Source organism: Mytilus edulis, chromosome 11 (assembly GCF_963676685.1).
Source record: "Mytilus edulis chromosome 11, xbMytEdul2.2, whole genome shotgun sequence".
Classification (NCBI taxonomy): Eukaryota; Metazoa; Mollusca; class Bivalvia; order Mytilida; family Mytilidae; genus Mytilus; species Mytilus edulis.
Genome location: NC_092354.1, coordinates 48415239 through 48432850, shown reverse-complemented (window position 1 = coordinate 48432850; position 17612 = coordinate 48415239). Strand labels below are relative to the sequence as shown.

Here is a 17612-nt window from a genome sequence, read left to right as displayed (position 1 = left end):
ACAACTCTCTTATTAACGAAAAAGGTTTAAACTCCACTGAATGAAGGTCTGCCAATTCGCCCCACTTATAAAAATATCTTGCTTCCTTTAAGTATGTTAAATTACAGTTAGTTCGTATCCAGTCGTCCTGGCGTAGTTGTATGTGTCGGGGCTTGATATGCTAAAGGTCTTGAGTTCGAGTTCTAGCATATACACTGGATTTTTTCTACGTGAATTTTGATAGATAGTCTTTTCCGTATAATTAATTATAAGTTTTATAGTGGATTTGACATTCCCGCCAAAATGTTACAGAACACAGGAAAGCATGCATAACAAAGAAACTCAAACTGCAGTGATCTGGTAGGGGTGATCCGGCTCAGATCACCCTTGTTAGAACAAAGGACCTCTACATTTATGATGTCAGACTTCTCTCCTTCTATGACAACGTATTGTGTTCTATCAGAGAGAAAGCCTTTTATCCAAGCATTTGTTTTCCATCTGATTCAATAATGGTCGAGTTTACTGATTAAGAGACTGTGGCTTACTTTGTTGAATGCTTTCGAGAAATCCATGATGAGACAGTCAGTTTGTTGTCCATTGTCAAGGTTTTTTCGTGATGTCGTCGATGAATTCAACTAGTTGTGTCTCGCATGACAATTGTTTTCTAAATCCATGCTGCATTTTGTAGAGGATGTTATGTTTATCTGCGTGATTCATGATGTGACTGGTGACAGTATGCTCCATGATTTTGCAGCAGATGCAGGTAAGAGATACGGGTCTATAATTTATTGCTTCAAATCTTTTGCCTTTCCTAAATACTGGGAATACATTTTCTGTTTTCCATATCTTTAGTATTATTCCAGTGTTGGCGTTAATATTGAGTCACTGATACGGTCTTTGCATCGGAACTAAACACATTTATTCTAAAAACAGTTGTTGGCATGACACGGGTTATGTTCTTCTCATATATGTTATGATGGTATGATACTAAACCCCTAACGGGAAGGATTGTGCCTGATGTTCATATGATGAAATCATAATCTTTCAGTAAGTTTAATTGAAGTCTGGAGCTGGCATGTCAGTTAACTGCTAGTAGTCTGTTGTTATTTATGTATTATTGTCATTTTGTTTATTTTCTTTGGTTACATCTTCTGACATCAGACTCGGACTTCTCTTGAACTGAATTTTAATGTGCGTATTGTTATGCGTTTACTTTTCTACATTGGTTAGAAGTATAGGGGGAGGGTTGAGATCTCACAAACATGTTTAACCCCGCCGCATTTTTGCGCCTGTCCCAAGTCAGGAGCCTCTGGCCTTTGTTAGTCTTGTATTATTTTAATTTTAGTTTCTTGTGTACAATTTGGAAATTAGTATGGCGTTCATTATCACTGGACTAGTATATATTTGTTTAGGGGCCAGCTGAAGGACGCTTTCCGGGTGCGGGAATTTCTCGCTACATTGAGGACCTGTTGGTGACCCTCTGCTGAAGTCTTTTATTTGGTCGGGTTGTTGTCTCTTTGACACATTCCCCATTTCCATTCTCAATTTTATCATAGGATCTTCTATATATCAATGTTAGGATTGGTGTTATTTGTACATCCATTTCTTTTAGTACTCTAGGTGCTAAGTTGTCTGTGCCTGCTGCTTTATGAGGTTTAAGTGCTAATAGTAGCTTTTTATTCCATTTTCTGTTATGAAAATGTCTTCTACTGTTTCATAGTTCCCAGTCATTTTACATCTCTAATTGTATTGGTAGCTTGTAAATTCATCTTAACTGGAAAACGCATCTTTGGATTGCTGATTTAAAATATTTGCTTTATGAAATGAATCTTAGTGAAATATGCCTTCTGATTTTAATAGTGGTATGTTATTTTTATCAGATTTTGTGTGTTTACTATATGACCGGAAGCGTTTCATACAATTTGGTTTTTCATTGCTTTCACTGCTTGGTGTGACGATGTCTTCTACAATATTTCAATTTCAGCTTGTGCATTTTTCAGGTCTTTTTCTACATTTTCCCATTTTGCTTTCTTATAGAGGGGTATCTCTTTTGGTTTTTGGTGGATCTTTGATGGTATTTTATTGACCTCAGTATATGCAATGTCATGATAAGATATTCCTGGTATAATCTCAGTTCTCCTAAAACTTGCTGGGTAGTTGGTAAGTTTGAGGTCTAGGATGTTTGTTCCTCTTGTTGGTTCCTTAACTTGTTGTGCTAGGCCATGATCATCTAGTATGTCTGTGAATTTAGGGTGAATATTCACATGTTGGGTGTTTGGTTTCAGTTGTTTTGTTTTCAAATCACAGCCAGGTAAGTTGAAATATCCTGCTGCTATAATAGATGAGTTTTTTTTATACTAGTAGCTCTATCAATGCTCCGTTAAATTGCATGTAGCCTTCCTCTTTCGATGTTTTAGGATTGTAATATGATGTCAGGTAGATGGCTTTGTGACCAACCAGTTCTAGTTTACGTCATACATTGTACTATTTCACAAAAATCAGTGTGTAATTCCGGTGCTGGTGAACTGATGAGATTGTCCTTCACGCAGTAAGGACACCTCCACCATTCAAATTTTTATCATTTCTGAAGATGTTATAACGAAAGATTTGGCTGTCTTTGAGGTTGGAGTCCAGGCAAGTTTCTGTTCCAAAGATGATGTCAGGTTTTGTACTATCTAGCAGGTTATGCACTTGGCCTTGTTTGGTTTAGATTGATTGAAAATTGACATTTAGCATCCGCAAGGTGTTTTGCTCTTTTGATTTATGTTTTTTGGAGTTATCTGGTGTTGATGAATGTACTGGTTTTAAATTTCTAGATGGAATAGGGCTATCAAATTTTGTATCAGAGAGTACACTCACAAGTGGTTTGATGTACTGAAGACAATTGAGAAACAGGATGTAGAATAATTTGGGCATCCACACATAATGCAGTCCCAGGCAATAGCAGAATCATTGACATGTTCTACGTAGTATTTTGTATCTAGTGACTGACAATGGGCGTGATACCACTGGTAACAGGTGTCGCATACTATCCCTGGGTCATCCCAGTTTACAGGTTTGTCGCATGTCCCGCATGGGTATACAGTGGTGTTTGTAGTTGAGCTACCAGGATCAGGGTTAAGTTCATCATCAATTGAGACTGATAGTAGAATCATGAACAGGTATAAAAGCAAAATTCCTTTGTATTTTGTTTCATTTAAAACAATTTTGTTTTTTACCATTTTCAAAAGTTTGTGTAATAGCACATGTTTGAACTCAAGTTCTAAGTGTATATCCTCTGCATAAAATGGTTGTTTCAAACCGCAAAGGACATATGCTCCAGATTATACTTTAAGGAATAAACAACCGTTTAAACAAGGTAAAATATGATTATATTTAAATAAGCCAGGACAGACAGAATTATGTAGTACAGTTGACGAATACGCAGGTGGCATGAAAATTCGGTTACCAGGGGTGTCATGTGATGAGGTGAAGACAGACAAAGTTCCAGGATTATATATAGTTGAAGGTAAGGTAAACAGTAACAGTGTTAAGGGACACAGGATGTTCAACTGTTTTTGTAAGCCAAAAATGTGTTGACTCGGATAAGTTTACAGGTAAGAGTAGAGATATTTGTCTTGCAGATGGTTCGACACGTGTATGCAAGGAAGTTTGGATTGATATTTGTACTTTTGTTTCAGGTACTGTTTTAGCTCTAGTTTTGGATACTCCTTTTGCAGATCTCATCATAGGGAACTATATTAACACTTATATACCAACTAGTGTTAATGACACAGTTGTAGTTAGTGATGATTCTGTAGATTTTTCAGTTTTAGATTCAGTTTTAGATCCATCCTAAGAGTCATGCCAAGCAGTGCAGACACAGAAGAGTAAACAGTCGGACGATGAAATAAGAGTTGAGAAGAATACAGCGAAGTATACAGATGATTTAACTTTTGTACTAGACAGGAACTGATTGATGCACAGAAGTCTGATCATACTTTAGATACTATTAGATCTTATATTACAGATGAAGCGAATGGACAGTCTTATTTTACAATAAGATCTGATATTCTTTACAGGATATTTAGGACACAGTCAAGGGAGGCAATTAGTCAAATTACTGTCCACCAGACGTTACGGAAGACAGTTTTGACCTTAGGTCATGATATTCCTTTAGAGAAGTTCCGAATGAAACTACAGATTTCTCGCCATTTGAGTTACGCTATTGTCGACATGTACGTGGACCGCTTGCTATCTTAAAGGAAGAGTGGGAAGAACCAAATTCCTGCTCCAAAAAAGCACCGAGACCAAACTGTGAAGCATCTGTCTGTAAAATAAATTTTCTATTTAAGTCAGGACTTCTTAAAACTGAATCCTTACAAATTTCATGCTTTAATGCATCAAAAGACTTCTGATGTATATATAACCATTTGACCTTGTTAGGTACATTTTTCTTAGTAAGATCTGTCAATGGTAACGATATCCCAGCAAACTCAGCAATAAATTTCCTGTAAAATCCTATTAAACCAAGGAACGATCTGACGTTTTTCTTTGTAGTAGGCACCGAAAATTCTCTGATAGCCGATACCTTGTCCTGTACCGGTTTTATAGTGCAATTTCCTGCAATATGTCCCAAGAACTCAAGTTCAGAAAAACCAAACCAAAAAGACAATTTTCAATGATCTACTTACCGTGTTAAATTGGTAGCCGTTTAGAATAAGTTTATATAAAGGATCGATAAGTTTACAAGGGTCGTTACTAAATTTCGGGGCGCAGTAAAATGGTATAATATTGATTTTGGTATCAGAAAATTAAAAAAGAAGACTAAATTAGACCCTTGCGTGTATGGTCATAACCATATCATGCATATGGGTATATACTAATATGTTCGGGGTAATTAACACTTTGTTACAGTTTACTTTTAATATTTCTTAGCTCTTCATATTGTAAAGACGTAGGATAATCGGATTGTCAGTTGGACAACATTCATAGAAACACAAGTAGAAAAATAATATTTTACTAAAACAAAATTAATATTTTTATATATAGTATAGTAACTAAACATTTCTCATCACATCTGTTACTACATACTCTGTTTGCGGTCAATATCTAGAACGTTGCATATTAAATAGTGAAAGTTTAGAATAATTCAATTTGAAGTATTTGATGTTCCATGCAACGTTCTGGATCTTGACCGCAAACAGAGTATGTAGTAGCAGATGTGATGAGAAATTTTTCTGATTAGTTTCAATTTATACTAACGTACATTTCAGTTGTTTATTTTGTTTATTTGTATTCATTTGCATGTTATAATTAGGTCTTTCCACTTTTCTGTGGAAAGACCTATTGTTTTTCTTCTGATTATTTTTTTTTCTTCCGCCTAATTTTGTTCTTGCGATAAACATTTGTTTCGCAATATGTCGCTTAGATATTTTGTATATGATATCGAACAGTTTATGCGCTTTTGAAATTTACCCTGTGTAAACGAATACTTTTCTTTGTAGGAGTTATCTCCCCAAACACTGTTTTCCTTGTTATGGCATCTCCTTCGCAACCGTTAAAGATTATGACAAATTTATTTTACAAAATTGTTCGTTACATCCTCAGTAATTTTTGGCGTATTTGGATCGAAGCGATTCGAAGAAATTTTATAGGAGTTATCTATCTTTTCGGAATAAATTTGTCGGTATGTTTTTTTAACTCATAAACCGTTAACCGTATAACCCTGGAATGTTTTTATTTGAGTCCCCTGATTCCTAACTTAGAAAATTAGGTCAAGGTCAAAGGTCAAGGTCATATTTTAGATTTTCATATGTCTTTGATTTCCCTATAACTCTTGAACGGTTATAGATACAAAAAAAATAAGCAGTGAAAAATGCTTGGTACTTCAAGGGGCAACTTTTTTTACATTATGACTATATTGATTTTACCATCATGTAAGGGACATAACTCCCATCGATGGTTTTTAAAAGGCCATTTTTAGGCAAAACTCTTAAACAAAAGGTCCTTGACCCATAGGGTCTTTTGCAATGACCTTGTGGAGCAATGACCTTGACGAAGGTTACAAGGTCAAAGGTCAAGGTCATCAAATTATGTGGTTTTGGCACTATTTAAACAGTTTTATGTGTGTTTGAATTTCAACCAACCAACCAACATACCAACCAACCAACCAACCAATCAATCAATCAATCAATCAATCAATCAATCATGATCATGATCAATCAACCAATAATGATCATGATCAATCAATCAATCATGTTTCCGTCTCATGTGTTTCTTATAGGGTTCAACCAACCAACCAACCAACCAACCAATCAACCAATCAATCAATCAATCAATCAATCATGATCATGATCAACCAATCATGTTTCCGTCTCATGTGTTTAATATAGGGTCCAAGATCTTCTTTGTGTCTTTTTCCGTGTTTCAATTGACCCTATCCAATGTGTTTAACCAACCAACCAACCAACCAACCAACTAATCCATCAATCAATCAATCAATCAATCAATCAATCATTCAATCAATCATGATCATGATCAATCAATCATGTTTCCGTCTCATGTGTTTAATATAGAGTCCAATATCTTCTTTGTTTCTTTTTCCGTGTTTCAATTGACCCTATCCAACGTGTTTAACCAACCAACCAACCAACCAACCAACCAACCAACCAACTAATCAATTAATCAATCAATCAATCAACCAATCAATCAATCATGATCATGATCAATCAATCATGTTTCCGTCTCATGTGTTTAATATAGGGTCCAAGATCTTCTTTGTTTCTTTTTCCGTGTTTCAATTGACCCTATCCAACGTGTTTAACCAACCAACCAACCAACTAATCAATTAATCAATCAATCAACTAATCAATCAATCATGATCATGATCAATCAATCATGATCATGATCAATCAATCATGTTTCCGTCTCATGTGTTTAATATAGGGTCCAAGATCTTCTTTGTTTCTTTTTCCGTGTTTCAATTGACCCTATCCAACGTGTTTAACCAACCAACCAATCAACCAACCAACCAACCAACTAACCAACTTATCAATCAATCAATCAATCAATCAATCAATCTGTATGACTGTTTAATCATGACAGTTTATTGAAGGAACAAACTCTCAATTATTCAAGAAAAATTGAAATTTAATATTGTTCTTACGTCACTTCTGAAAAAAAAATCCACATGTTCTCTGAAACTACAAGTACAATCGACCTCAAAATTTGCAGTCAGCAGGGCATACATGTACTAAACGTTTATAAAAAAACTTGGTGCAGATATCTCTCCAAGCTTTTCCTAGAGAAAAGAAATGGCAATGCCGTAAAAATAGCTTGCTAGGTCCGTAAATCTCAGTAAAAAAACCTACAATAAAATGTCCGCTCCGAGTTTGAAATACTAATCTGTGTTACAAACAGGTGCTGAAAAATGTACATTATCAGAAAATAATCAATAAATGTGTTTTAAAGTTACACCGGATCAATTAAATCCAAAACATGCACTACTTGTGAACTGTCATCAAAATGTCAATTTCCTACAATGACAAAAGAAATTACATTGTGTACATTCCATCTCTATAGATGTTGTCTGTTTAACGTCCCCACCTAAAAAGAAATAAAAAGACTATCTTTTCGTTATTATAAACCCGTGTCACGTGATGTGGCGCGCGCGCTGTACCTAAAATAAAAGAAAAACTTTCCAAACTAAACATGAAACTTCTCCGGTAACAATAATATAGACCCCATACAGAAACAAACAAACAAACAAACAAACAAACACCCCCCAATTCAATTAATTTTACAGGGGGAAAGACCCCCTACAATTGCTTTTTTTAAAGCAATTGATTTATATTTATGTTTAGTTTTGTTTGATTTTGTTTAGTTTTGTTTTAGTAAAATATTATTTTTTACTTGTGTTTCTATGAATGTTGGCCAACTGACAATCCGATTATCCTACGTCTTTACAATATGAAGAGCTAAGAAATATTAAAAGTAAACTGTAACAAAGTGTTAGTTACCCCGAACATATGAGTATATACCCATATGGTCATGACCATACACGCAAGGGTCTAATTTAGTCTTCTTTTAATTTTCTGATACCAAAATTAATATAAGTTACAGTGTTAAATTGGTAACCGTTAATAATAAGTTTATTTAAAGGATTGATAAGTTTACAAGGATCGTTACTAAATTTCCGGGCGCGGAAAACAACATCTCCGTAACAAATGAGGTAACGGAATCCCTAGCTTTATAATCTACCAGTTATACATATATTACGTTTGTTCAAAAATGTCACAAAAAACACGACAAGAGCGAACGAGTTGTGAAATTTAAACACCGTACGATGGTGTCAAAGTAACATTACGATTCAAAAAAGTAAAATAACAATAGGGGGAAAATGGTACCTTTTATCATTAATTTTTCTGTGGAGTTTCCCGTGTACAACCGAAATATTTAAATCTAGGAAAGGACAGTTATTGCAGATTACTTGATTTAGAAAAAATCCTTTGGGTAAACTTCGGTAGTATATATAGCAACATTCTTGATTATTTAACGAAAACATATCATCAATGGAACGGTAAGTGTTGTTGATAATCAAATTATATTTATACTAGTCTTTACTGAATTTGGTCATAATCTACGACTCATTAGAGTACAAAACAAATTGACTATTAATGGGCGCAATACGTTCCCATTGGAATACCTACAACCTTTTGAATCGAACATCAATGATCATAAATGTTCTATTACTTTGTTAATGTGTGTGTCATTTTGGTCTCTTGTGGAGAGTTGTCTCATTTGCAATTATACCACATCTTTTTTTTATGTTTACTGCAGGGTTTGAAACTCGTGCTGTGTGGATTCAGTAGAATGCGTTCCCGTGACTGTATTGTATGCCCTTATAATTTTACAGTTAGTGTGGGTTTTTATTGCTTGTGAGAAAGATGTCTTCTTATTCAATTATCATTATTATTAATGTTTTATATCTTTGTTAATTTGTGTATCATTTTGGTCTCTTGTGGAGAGTTGACTCATTTGCAATGATACCACATCTTCCTTTTATATCAATATTACCAAGGACAAAATAACCATCTAATCACACCTCCAGTGAGTATATCTAGCACATTTACCTTTTTCATTAGACAAACATGTATATCATAATCATCTCCATGAAATATTTCCTATTAATCTAAGAGGTCATTGAATCTTCTGCTTGAAAATTCTCCATATGGTATTCTTTAAAACAGGTTCCATTTAAGGAATAAGTACAATCAGTGTCTCTTACACGAACATATTTTTGATAAATAGCAAATAAAGGCAACAGTAGTATATCACTGTTCAAAAGTCATCAATAGATTGAGAGAAAACAAACCCGAATTACAAACTAAAACCGAGAGATGTTATAAACTATGATAGAAAAATACCGGAACACTGGTTCTAAATAGCAATACACTTGAACAGGGGACCACATCTACAACTTCTTCTATTGACATCATTAATATTATGGATAAAAGACATCTAAATAATGATAGGTCTCATGGCAAACGTATCAATCGAAATCAACGAGTAAAACATCGTATATATTATAATGTTTATACACTTGGTAATCTCATATCTTTATTTAAAAACAATGATAGACATCATTTATAATATAAACTGGGTCAAATACCAATTCGTAAATCATATGATATTTTCAAATAGTGTGACCCAATCTCTTTCTTCACTTTCTGAATATTTGATATATACACAGAATAATTGCTTATAGCAACTTATCGAATATATCCAATGAGTCTTCTGTTCAAAATGTATGCCTTCATATGTTTATTACATAGAACCATCTATTTCTTTGTACACATACAAACAACTATAGCTACAAAAAAAAAATCAAAAAATCAAATAACACATCAATTTACAACTTCAGTATGGACTTTAACAATGTAAACATCACATCCCGCATAGTCAGCTTAAAAAGGCTCCGAAATGACAAATGTAAAACAATTAAAAGAATAAAAACAACGGCCTAATTCGAGTACAAAAAACAAGTACATTTATGTTTTTGAGCAACAAACGACAACCATTGAATTGGCAGTCTCTGACTTGGAACAGGCACACACCCATTATGCAGCTTTAACATCGTTTTAACTCGCCCACTAACTTAGGATAGTGATGTAACACTATTGCGTAAGCAAAAACTATAATGCAGTTGAAAAGGTTCATCTTTTGAGAAAAGATACATGTGCATACAGAAATATATATATCAAATTATCAGACTAGACGTGGCAGGGTACTAAGTACAAATATGATAGTACTCGTTCAGTTTTTAGTTCAAATATGATAATCACTAATAAAAAATATTTAAGTATTTTTGTATCCACTTTTCACGTTGTAGAATTTTATATTCTGGTATTGGTGATTATCTTACCTCCTATACATTTCTAGGAATGTGATTGGTTAAAAGCGCCCTCGATGAGACCGTGTTTATTTGATATTAGATTAGTAGGGAGGCGGGGCTTATCTCATACACGGTAAGTAGTGGTGTTACGTCCCTTTTTTCCATATAAGGTAGTGGGAGGCGGGGCTTATTTCATACACGGTTAGTAGTAGTGTTACTTCCCTTTATAAAAACAAAACGGTACTGTGAAAAAGACGTTTCAACAGACGAAGACATTGATGATTTTAAAAGATTGAAATAAATTCATGAACACATTTAAACCCAACAAGTTGTTATGGTTTGTTGGTATCTGTTCGTAAGATCAATGGAAGTAGTGTCTTAATGCTAACAGTATTGAAGACGCTAATTTTAATAGGTATAAATTTTACACGTTAAGATGGTCGGTAAGATAAATTCGTTACATAGTGTGCTAGCTTACCCTCCTCCTGACATAACACAGTGTGCGAACGAGACAAAATAAGAACAAATTAATGAAACTATAGACAAAAAAAAACAAATATTAAAAACCGCAGAAAAAAAAGACAGCCACTGTATAACAAGATTCTGACTTGGTAGGGTTAATCATTATTCCTGGTTTCGTAAATATGGTAAGACATTGTACTTTCGGCAGTTCAGTACAATTATTTGTATGGATAAAAGAGGCACTGATATTCACAACTATAAAGACAGCTTTAAACAAAAGATTAATCCAAATATCGGTTACATTTGCCGAAACATAAAACAAGTGTATGCTTTAATTTGTTGATATTTTTTACTTGTATGATTAAAATCCAAAACAAAACCCTTAGCTTATGACTTCGGAGACCACAAAATGTTCCATAATCCAACATCCAAAAATATCCAAAAGCAAACCCAACTCGCAAGTGCGTTATCGGAGAGTTTCTTATGACTTACAATATTGGATATTTCAATTCAAGTCTTGTCACTTATAATAATTATTCCAAATGGTTACAGTACTCTTGTTTCTGCTTAATAAAATGTAGACGACTATCAAAATGTTATCATGATAACACAAAATTTGGGATCTCAATTTAGTGTTTTATGGATATACGCGATTTTAATACACCAAGTTGTAGTGATCTTGAAGTAAACTAACACATATAAGAACATTTTAACAGAATAGTTTTAGTGAAAAATTAACGCTGTCTAACAGATTATAGACTCAAGACTTAGCAGCGCCAAATTTTTCAAACCATGTTTAATACGAGTTTCATTTTTCATCAGAATCAATTTGGGGCTCGTATTATGATTGGATTTTCCCCCCACATAATTCTTAAATGTGTTATATTAATATTAAAAAGATATCTATAAAAACCCTGTATATTTCGTACAAGACATTTAATCAGTCCACAAATAGCATTGACATGCAGTTTGGGTAAATGTATATTCTTAAATTCACTAACTATTTTCACTATATTTTGCAATACGTAATTAGATGAAAAATATAGATGACACAAGTCCATGAAGAAGATTTACGCTGACGTGAGTTTCATAGGCACATCCAAAATATTATCCAATCACTTTCCAAATCTGATCCTTGTGAATCCCCGTTTTCTTGGTGTAAACAAGGAAGTTGTCTGTAAGTATAATACGTATTTAAAAGTTAAGGTCGATGGTTCTTTAAACACGTAAGTATATTTTATATTTTACAGTGTTTAATACGTATAAACCTTTCAAACAAAACGATCATCTCTCATATCATTTTCATTATAGCATACTACGTTTATTATTTTACAAAACCATTGTTACTTTCTACATTCCATTTCTCTTTTTTCTCGAGGTTTTCAAACTTTCACTATCATAGTGTTAAGTGGGATTTCAATTAGAGACAGCAATTAATATAAAATGTATATTTTATAAGCCTTCTCTGTTTTCACTTTCGTTTTTTTGTTAACTGATAACATATTTTTAATAACTTTGTAAATATCTTGCAGTCATCTATTTGTAAAACGCAAGCATGTATGTAGCTGCTCTGTGTGTGTCTCTGTGAACGACATATGTTTAACAGATGTTAAGCAGAGATATTAAAAGACATACATCGTGATCGGAATTGAAAAAAAATGTCCATAATTTGTTGATATTTGATTTCCTCTAGTCACTAATTGGATACATTTATTTTCTTTTGTATTGATTTCAGAAAGCGTCAGAATATGCGTTTGCTTAGACTTTGTCGCATTTAGGACATTCAGATCATTAATTCATCTTTAATTGTCCTATGAAAGTCGTTAAATGTTTTTAAGAACCAGTTATAATAAAAATTGGTTCAAACTTTTCTGCTACATAAATTATATGTAAAGCTTGATTTTTTATTTCTAAATACAATGCTTGAATATGTGTAGTATTTGGATATTTTTCGATCACATGAATGATGGTTTTAGTAAAAATACAAATGGCAACGAATCTCCGACAATAGTATAATTCAAATGATATCCTTTTTTAAGAAAACTTCTTTTAAACTGTCTCCGAAAAGAAAATCATCAACGCTACTTTTTTTGGAATTCAAATAAAATTGAGAATGGAAATAAGGAAGGAATGTGTCAAAGAGACAACAACCCGACCAAATAAAAAACAACAGCAGAGGGTCACTAACAGCTCTACAATGTAGCGAGAAATTCACGCACCCGAAGACGTCCTTCAGCTGGCCCCTAAACAAATATATACTAGTCCAGTGATAATGAACGCCATACTAATTTCCAAATTGTACACAAGAAACTAAATTTAAAATAATACAAGACTAACAAAGACCAGAGGCTCCTGACTTGGGACAGGCGCCAAATTGCGGCGGGGTTAAACATGTTTGTGAGATCTCAACCCTCCCCCTATACCTTTAACCAATGTAGAAAAGTAAACGCATAACAATTCTCACATTAAAATTCAGTTCAAGAGAAGTCCGAGTCTGATGTCAGAAGATGTAACCAAAGAAAATAAAGAAAATGACAATAATACATTAATAACAACAGACTACTAGCAGTTAACTGACATGCCAGCTCCAGACTTCAATTAAACTGACTGAAAGATTATGATTTCATCATGTGAACATCAGGCACAATCCTTCCCGTTAGGGGTTTAGTATCATACCATCATAACATATATGAGAAGAACATAACCCGTGTCATGCCAACAACTGTTTTTAGAATAAATGTGTTTAGTTCCGATGCAAAGACCTTATCAGTGACTCAATATTAACGCCAAAATATGCAATCTTTAATGACTTGACAACAGTATCGTAATTATATCCCTTCTTAATAAGTCTATTCAAAGGTTTTGTAAGTTTCTGAGGTGAATACTGATACCTTTGTGCTTTATAAACAATATTTCCATAAAAAATTGGCTGTGAAATACCTGAACGTATTAGAAGTCTGCATGTTGAGCTATATTTACGAATGATGTCTTTATACCGATGATAAAATTTAGTAAATGTTTTGACTAGTTAGTGATATCGAAAACCCTGGTGTAATAATTTTTCAGTAATACATAAATTTCTCTCGTTAAAATCTAAAACATTGTTACATACACGAGCGAATCGCACAAGTTGAGATATATAAACACTAGATTAGGTATCGTACAAAACAGATAATTCTATATACATGTATATATAGCTAAACATATTTAGTCAGAAAGACTTTAGTTTAATTCTTAGAAATAAGCAGTTCTTTAAACATTTCTTTTGTGTCCACATCAGAATCAAAATTGCCAAAAAACATAAGGCAAATATCATAGACATCTTAATTAATCTTATATATGTTACAGTAAATAGGTGAAATTAGGAATTACATGTAATTACTAAACACTTCAGTAAATACCTGTAATTACTAGCCAATTTAGTAATTACATGTATTTACTAGTTGTTTCAGTGATTACTGGTAATCACTGATTTTTTTTGTCATTTTTACAGCTATTTACTAACTTGATGTTTTTGTTTTAAAATTAAAAACATAATTCAAGATATCAAATAAGAAAGTAAAGGGGTAGAGATTTTAACGGCGCTAACTTAAGGATGTAGGAATATAATGCACATCCAAAGTGCATACTCTTTAGTGTTTGTGAATTGAAACTGGAAAATGGTTGTTTTATAGGTTTTGAAACTCCGTAAATATATGTATGCAAGACAATGATATCTATCCAAAATCAAACTAAAATCTCCATCATGCACTGTGGTTCAAAACTTTAAAAAAAACTTTCTCCAAATATCCTGGATTTCTACCAAACTTCATGAACTTGGACAGAAGCTAAATGTTTATGATCATAAAATAATATCCAAAAGTAAAGTTTGAAAAAAAAATCCTTTTTTTCGTATATTACTTATAAATGGACTAGTTTTGTCCCAGTTAACATTACATACACTCTGTAGTTAAAGTTTTTAAAACATTAGATTTTATAAACCATCCTGGATTTTTACCCAATTTTGACTGAAGCTTCTTACAGTACTAGTCAACAGATAGTATCTAGAGGAAAATTTTAATATTTTTTCCTCATTTTTGTTGAGCCTGCGATTAACAGCAAAAGTAACCGAGACTACATGTATTTGTTCTGCAAAAACCCTTACAATTTTAATAGCTTAATACATCGATAACCCATCTCCAGCTAGGGGTTGATTTGAAGGTCACATGAATACGTATTCAATGAGGTCCAAATATTCACTTGCAAGTGCACAACTCATCAACCTTGTTTCTCAGCTAATTTAACAAAATAAAACCAGAATGGCTGCTAACAGTGAATTATAATTTTACAATATCATTTTTATAAATGATTTAACAACAAAAAAAAGATATTTTTTTTATATATCTCGAAGCTAATGCACATAACAGTTCATTCCAGTTCTTAACCTACATAACGTTATCTTATCTTTATAAGGTAATAAGTCTAAATATTCTTCATATTCAAAGAGTTCTTTAAAAAGTTAAGACATAATGCTTTGGGAGAATTTTCCATTTCTGATTTCCATGTCTGCTGAAGTTGGTCAAAAATTATCTGTATTATAATGCTCAACTTAAACCATTTTGGATTAAAACTAAAGTTACTCTGATTTAACCAAATATTTGAAAGTCCATATTTATTCAAGATATTTTTTATACATATCAACCATTCAAAATTTTAAGAGTACTAACTGATCTTCTAGTTAGTATTACACAGCTAAAACAATGTTGTATTATGGTCAGGTGATCAAAATTTATGGTCGTGTTAGCAGTCAGTAAATAGGTGTAAATATTCATTTTAAATTTAGTAATTAATGGTAATAACTGGGCCGTTTAAGGAATTACTTGTATTAACTAAGTGCATCGGGAATTACCTGTAATTCCTAAATTTTAGTAATTACATGTAATTCCTAATTTCACCTATTTACTGTAACATATATAACTCCGGCACGAACTTTTTGTGATTAAAAAGACAGCACATTATTGTCGTAAATAAACTCATCATAGATACCAGGACTAAATTTTGTATATACGTCAGACGCGCATTTCGTCTACAAACGACTCATCAGTTGCGCTCGAATCCAAAACAAGTTAAAAATGCCAAATAAAGTTGAAGAGCATTGAGGACCAAAATTCCTAAAAGGTATTCTATGCCTGAGGTAGAAAAGCCTTGTATTTTAAAAAAAAATCAAAATTTTGTAATCAGTTAATTCATAAATATAACCATATCAATGATAAATCATTACTGGGCTTGTTATACCCTCGGGGAAATATATCTCTACCAGCAGTGGCATCGAGCCAGTGGTAGTAAATAAACTCATCATAGATACCAGGACTAAATTTTGTATATAACAGGTTAACATATTTTGCAATACATTCTGATAGAAATGTTAACCGAATTAAAATGGAACATTAATACATAGTAAGTAAACAGTCATTATGCACAATAGATACGTTTAATACACATAAATAACGCTATAAAAAACAAAATGAAATTAATATCTTCCTTGATGATAATCCATTATAATTTATTTTTTTAGTTTCTTTTATAATGCTTTACAATAATGAATAAACTTACACAAATATAAGAATGCATGTTATTCAAATTTTAGTATAATATACGTTGAATCTATCTAATTTATTATAAATTTCCTTTGATGATCACTCAGGAGGAACATTTCGTGATATATTTCTGCATGTTTACATTCAATCAGAACAACGTAAAAGATTATGCGCATTAAGTAAATAGTTCAAAATGGTATGTTATATATTTGTATACAACTACTATTGTCATATCATTTTGTGACCTTGAAAATTGGTGGTATAATTGATTAGGGTTTGTATTTGTTAAATACCTTTTATATATGAAATATGAATTGGGAGATAACTGTATTGTATTTAAAGCTCCGACGGCATCGATTGGTGATTTGATGATCGCAAATTAAGTTACTGGTGACGCGTTAGCGAAGCCATGAATAAATAAAGGCAATACTAGTTTACCCTGTTCGAAATTCATACATCGGTTGAGAAAAAACAAATCCGGGTTACAAACTAAAACTGAGGGAAACACATCAAATATAAGAGGAGAACTACGACACAACAGAAACAACATTAAAATCTAACACACGCAGAAACGAACTATACTTTAACAATGGCCATTATCCTGACTGGGTACAGCACATTTTAAGATCATGTGCAATTGATATTTTCGAAAATAGCAATAGAGAAAAAAATAAACATCGTGAATCAGGGGGTGGGGGGGGGGGGGTGGTTAACATGTCACAAGGCTGTTGTTAGCAGCAAAGAATCTTCGATTGTTATACAGTATGCAAAACGAAAAATATAGGCATCTGCTGTCTCTCTTATAAATGAAAATACATACTTAGATTTTCATAAATATAAATATATCTGTTCTGGTTGCTAAACAAGATATTATATCATGGCTACGTTTCTGTGTTACCATGGAAACATTGAATTAAGAAAACAATGGTGGATTGAACCTTGTTTTGTGGCATACCAAACCTCCCGCTGTTATGGCATTGTTAAATATAACATTAAAATGACAACATTACATGATTGGAATACAATACAAATTAAAAACCAATTGTTCGGAGAACAATTGAAGGTCTTTCAACCAATAAGGCTCTATTTTGAAATAAAAATATTAAAATTCAGTTAAAAATGTCAGTTCCTATGGCTTTATGATGTATATATATGAATTTCAAGCAAAGGTCAAAATCTAGAACGTCCAATTAACCTATGACCTTGACCTCAATTTCAAG

General features: G+C 32.8%; 1 protein-coding gene across 9 annotated transcripts in view; it reads left to right on the top strand.

Moving 5' to 3' along the window:
• The window catches only part of LOC139494712 (A disintegrin and metalloproteinase with thrombospondin motifs adt-1-like), a 185956-nt gene that overhangs the window by 99619 nt on the left and 68725 nt on the right, over positions 1–17612 (top strand). For 3 of the 9 annotated variants that reach the window (XM_071282896.1, XM_071282895.1, XM_071282897.1), the window contains exon 1: positions 11982–12042. The exons of 1 other annotated variant lie outside the window; for it this stretch is intronic. The gene's annotated coding sequence lies outside the window, so the exon portion shown is untranslated. Of the gene's footprint in view, positions 1–11980; positions 12043–17612 lie in introns of those variants that run through there. 5 more of the 9 variants (XR_011657122.1, XR_011657121.1, XM_071282899.1 and 2 more) reach the window with 4 other exon arrangements.